Below are 6,020 nucleotides of genomic sequence, written 5' to 3'. Positions count from 1 at the left end.
CTTAAACGTTAAGGAAGGTCCAGTGAGTGAACACTGTGGTTAAGTGTTAGAAGTTAGGGCGTCTGGCCTCATTTCTACCATTTACAATTGTGGAGCCCTAGTCACAAACTTACAGCCCCAATTTCCTCTTGGGTAAAATGGGGAGCATTTACTTGACAAAGAAGTCTTTAATGTCCCATTCAGCTGCCACAAACTGCAACAGCAACATGAAACCAAACCCATGGATTCAAGCAACACAGATGTGTGCTGACCCCAGAGACGCATGACTGCCCACTTTTCTGGTTAAACGTACTCACTGGGCCACCTGCCAGTCTCACTTTGAATGTGTTCCTTCCCTTTTTAAAAAAAGATGTTTTTACTAATTTTTAGAGAGAGAGAAAAGGAGAGGGAGAGGAAGAAACATCAATGTGAGAACAATACATAGACCAGCTGCCTCCTACGTGTCCCCAACCAGGCATGTGCCCTGACTGGGAATTGAACCGGCAACCTTTCGGTGCAGGATACGACGCCCAACCAACTGAATGTGTTCTTTTCTCCATCTACAAGCATAAGTAGGTCCCTTAGCTTCTGGGAACTTCCACTTCTTCAACTGTAATGTGAGGATAATGACAATACCTATGTCATAGTGATGTTGATAGAAGAAATGAGAATTCATAGAAAATCCTTACTGTTGTGCCTGTCACAGTAAGTGCTCGGTGTTCATTCTCTTCTTATATAAAATACTTAGGTCTAGTCTCCCTCAGTTTCAAATCATTTCTCCAGCCAGTGAAGCACAAGCCTCTAGGATTGTGTGAATGACGGATTTATAAATGTTGTCATTGACAGGTGCCAGGTAGCAATAATCATTTTAACCACTTAATCATAATTATAATTTTAGTAGTATAAACACAATATAGCACTTATATGTGCTAGGCCTTGTTCTAAGAGCATTACATATGCTAACTAATTCAGTCCCTAACAAGGAGGGAACTATTATTATCGCCCACATTTTGTACCTGAGGAAGTTCAAGGCACAGGGCACACGGCTAAGTGGCAATGAGCGTTTGAACCCAGGGAGTTTGGGTCCAGAACTCACACTCTTCACTACTCTGTTTTACTGATTAGTTTATGAAAATTGCATCCATTCCTTTGCTTTAATCAAAGATTAGAAAGTTTTAAAAAAGTCTGGGAAACCTTAAACATGAATTATGAGAAAAAGGATAAAATAGAGTAAAATATTAAAATATTCTACAATAATATAGATAGAGGAAAAAAGCGCTAAACAAAGGAAGCATTTTTGAAATGAAAATATTACAAGTATAGTAAAGAGAACTACCTGCCACAGACTTGTCTCTGGCAATGTGGCAGCTTATGTACCTCGGTTGACTCAAACAGTGAAAACACATAAAAATGCTGAGTAAAGGACAGAAAGATGTTTAGAAAACAAGACTTCAGTAGATTGGTAAGGAAATTAGGGATTTTCAAAGGCTAAAAAGGAAGTGAAAGCAGAATCACAAAAAGGTCAAAGAGCTGGCTTTGGCCACGGAGACACTTGTCAAGTCAAGCTCTTGTTCAAGTGATGTAGTTTGGGACATGCTACCCTAAAATACAGGGTGTCCCCCCAAAATGTATACACACTTTAACAGCTGATAGCTCAGTTTTGCAAATGAAATGTATTTTAATAAAACTGCCTTGATGATTATTCAAAGTGTGTGCACACTGTTCCAAGCAGAGGGAGTGTGAGAAGATGGCAGGAGCAGGACGGCCTCGCTGACCTCCTCCCGGCTCTCCTCCCCTGAAGCAGGTCACCGGACCCTGAGGGGTGCCCTCTCCACATCCCTACGGAAAGAGGACCCTCATTTTCAAGGCGGAGGGAGAAGAACCCGAGCAAGCAGGCCTCGGCAAGTTCTCCCCAGCTTACCACGCTCACCGCATACCCTTTGTCCCCTCTCGTTTCCCCATGACTGTGCTCTCGTCATCGAACGTGGCGTGAAAGCGCTCGGGCCTAACCATTTCTTCGGGTCGTCATTTCCTTACGAAAGCTCTCATGTCACACAAAACTTATATTGAATAAATTTATATGCTTTGCTCCTGCTAATCTGTTTCAGTCAGTTTAATTTCCAAACCCGGCTAGGGACCCTAAGAGGGTTGAGGAAACTTTCTCTCGTGCCCTGGGTGCTCAGGTGCCAGGGCTCACCCGAGACGGGGGTCCAATGCTAAGAGCAGACTCCTGACAAACCTGGGAGACCAAAGGGCTGGAAGCCCCGATGTCCTCTTAGACTCCTTCCCCTTCTTTCCTCTGGAAGCCAATCATTCACCAAGCCCTGGCCACTCTATATCCTAGTCACTGCTCCTGGCCTCCAACCCTTCAGCCAGTGACTTTGGCACCAGGAATCGAGTCACCCGAATCTTTTAAGAGCCTCGGGTCTCCCTCCCCAGCCCCCTGTGTTGCGGCCCCTTCTCCTGTCTTTCCCTGCCACCCGCGTTCCTGAACTCTGGCCGCGTTAGTCAGGCCCCTCCATGTCCCTTTGCCTTTGCTTCTGCTGTGTCTGTCCCCTGCCTGTGATGATCTTGCCACTTCGTTACCTCTTTTGCGATACCTCCCTTGACAGACAAATCCTGGGTAGAGATGGTGAGATGCTTCTCTGTCTTCCCATGAAAGACACGGGTGAGCACCGGCCATTGTACCAGGAACATGAGAGGGATTTTATTTAACCTCCCAATTCATTCTTTCATATGTTGTTTTATTCAATACATATTTGTTAAGTGCCTCATTTATAATAATGGACATAACAGGGAAGACAGACCTATTTCCTGCTCTTCCAAAGCTTATAGTCTAAGCGTGGGCTGTTTTTATCCCCAGATTGCAAACAAGGCGAATGAAGTTGAGAGAGGCTGAGTAGCACTGGCCATACAACTGCCCAGTGGAAAAACTATATTCAGCTCAATCTTTAGCCCTTTGCTCTTTCTACCACACCAGGCTACTTATTGAAGATTCGTGTTATTGAAGGCTTTTGGGTTGCAAGTAACAGAAGCGAAACTCAAACTACCTGAAACCAAAAGAGGGAATTTTGTTGCTTTATGAAAGCAAGCCCTAGGCAGGGAAGGGAGGGTGATGGTTTCAGGGATGACTGCGCCTCAGGGAATCCCACAGAATTGGAGTTTCTCCCGTGGGCCCTTGTTCTCTCTATCCCTTTGCATTTTGGATTGAGTTTTTTCCTATTTCGGATAAATTCCTCTCCATGTACTGGGGAATACAGCTACTGGCAACCTGTACCATGTCCTAAAGACTCACAACAAAGGAAAAAGAGCAACTTCCCTGCTAACTACAGACAGAACGATTTGGGGGAAACGGATTTATTCTGCATGGGTCGTGAGCAAACCTCTGTATTTGTCACTGAGGCCAGAGGGGTGAGGTGTTCTGATTGGCTTTGTCTATGCCACATACCTACTTCTATAGCCAAGAATGACAAAGCCTATTATCAAAAGGAGAGGTGGTGCAAATGTGACCACTGAAAGGACCATGAATGGTGCCAGCACTTAACAGTAAGTACAATAAGTTCTCACTGAACATCCATAGGCTCTGCAACTTTAAGTGAAACAACTTATAACAAAACCAGTTTTACCATAGGCTAATTCATATTAATGAATTAAGTTCCTATGGCATCTCATCAACATTACAAGGAAATGATGTTGAACAAAATAACGTTATTTGAGGACCTGCTGTACCTGATAAATGTTAACTGAAGAACAAATTCCAGTGTGTCTAGGACAACACCTTTGCCCCAATATTTACTAATGAGATTGCATTCTAATGTCCAAATGCGATATTGACCAGGTTTGTTCTCCTAGGATGGCCTCTAAAAAAGTTAATTAGGAAGCCTGTCTTGTTTGATTCTTGTCTAAATAACATTTAATTTATATGTTCCTTGGTGCTTAAGAAAATCACCCACAGAAACACTGGGGCCTTGTACTCTTTGAGGAGTAAGTCTTGGAGTAGGGTGCTAATATTTATTTAAAATTCTTTCCTGGGGATTGGGCGTATTTACATTTGCACAATAAATAGCACCTGGTTAGATGCTCAAAATGTTAGTTTCCTCCCTCATCAGCTGGAAAACAGGAGATTGTAATGTTGAAGATATTTGAGAAAGCACATAATATATTGAAAGCAGAATTTCAAGAAGCTTAATGTGAAAGCAGTGTTGAAAAATAAAAATATTAGAGAAGTCCTTTAGGATGGTGTATCTCAAGCAAATTGTAATGAAAGACCAGTTTCTTTTTTTCTCTCTTTAAAATTTATTTGTAAGATACAATTACAAATTACTAGAAAAATACAATTTAAACCACTGGCATACAAAATACAAGCCTGATGTATTTTTAGATTTGACAGACATAAAATTACTCTCTCGAATTGTTGTAAATGTTTCTAAAGGATAACTCTGAATTTCTGTACTTTCCTTGGGTGGGACTGGGAACAAGCTTTTTATGGAAAGGCGCTGGTCCCCACTGACTGGGAGGTCATGCAATAATTCCTGTGTCAATGACCACAGGGACACCTGTCCCTGAGCAAGCTGGGTTACTACTCATTGAAGCAAGGGAGACTGCACACCCTACATCTTAGTAAGATCTCATTAGAAAGGACTTATTTTCAGATTTGAGCTTATGTTAGGTAAATATTGAGTCTTAGGGCTTTCTTCTGGGATTGGATGTCATCAGGAAGTGGGGGCAATTCTATGGTTGGGTATTTTGATAAATCTTATTGGAAACGGGCAGGAATAAACCGAGAGTAAAGCTTTAATTGGCCGAAGAGGCAATGGCCACTCGCTCATTAGATAGGTTGGAAAATATTTTGGTTATTTTTGTGGTTTGGACAAGTTCCTGTTTTTGTCTGTGTTCAGACATGATTAGAGTGGTCTCGTTTTTTGTCATGATCACACAATGGCCTGGACTGATGACGTTCCGTGGAATTGTTTATGTTCCACACCAGGCCTCCCTGTGAAGCCAGGACAGCTCCCAGATGTCAGGGGCCACTTTTCTTTCTTACGTCTGTGTGGTGGCGCAGGCCTGTACAATGGTAAAAATATTTGAAAGATAAAGAAACAGGATGTGGTGAGTTGCTACGTCAATTCAGTGTCTATCTTCAAACTTTAACTCGCATTAAAATCGCCTGACAGGCTAATTAAGGCACAGTGCTGGGCCCCTCCCCCAGAGTTTCTGATTCAGTAGATCTGGGGTGGGACTCAAAACTTTGCATTTCTAACCAGCTCCCAGGTGTTGCTGAGGCTGTCAGACCACACTTTGAAAACTACTGACTTAAATGAGGTATCAAAGGAGATGATTACAGGGAAAGAAAGAAGATCTATTGTAGTATGCTACAATTCCCAAGATAAAAATCTGGTGCATTCTTCTGGTGACGCTGATGCAATTCTAATACTGGATGACACCGTGCATTTTCCTATTTTAAATTACCAGTTCACATAGGAAGATTCTCTCCAAAATAATTTGAGCTAATTGTTGACTATTTAAAGTATGTAATTAACATGAAAATAATATTTATGTGTTTATTGCCCAATATTCCAGGAAGTTCCCAATTACAAATAGGCAAATCCATTTTTGGGAATTATTAGAAAACCAGCTCTTCAGCTGGATTATTTGCAAACTGGCTTATTTGCAAGTAGATGTACCTATTCAATGCAAAGTAGCCCTTACAATTCTTTTAGTTATTTCACTCTGTCAATTTTAAGACAGAATTCCTTAAAAAGTATGTGACTACCCCAATTTTGAAATATTTAAATGTCTTTACTAAACATTTGACATTTCCTACTTGATTTTGTTTATTTCCTGGAACATTTGGTGAAAAGAGAAAGTGCTAAATGAGGGTAGGAGTGAGTGACCCTTGTTCTGAAAAATTGGTTTTAATTTAATTTCCTCTGCTTTTGCCTAAACAGAATGAAAGAGAAGTGTGACATGAATCTCATGTGGTTCAGCTGAATTCCCACTGTCTTATGAGTTACACTGAGATTCAGTTAATTCTTCGCCTA

Source organism: Miniopterus schreibersii, assembly GCF_964146895.1.
Source record: "Miniopterus schreibersii genome assembly, chromosome: 12".
NCBI lineage: Eukaryota > Metazoa > Chordata > Mammalia > Chiroptera > Miniopteridae > Miniopterus > Miniopterus schreibersii.
The sequence above is the reverse complement of the archived record's forward strand: the minus strand, read 5'-3'. Positions refer to the sequence as shown.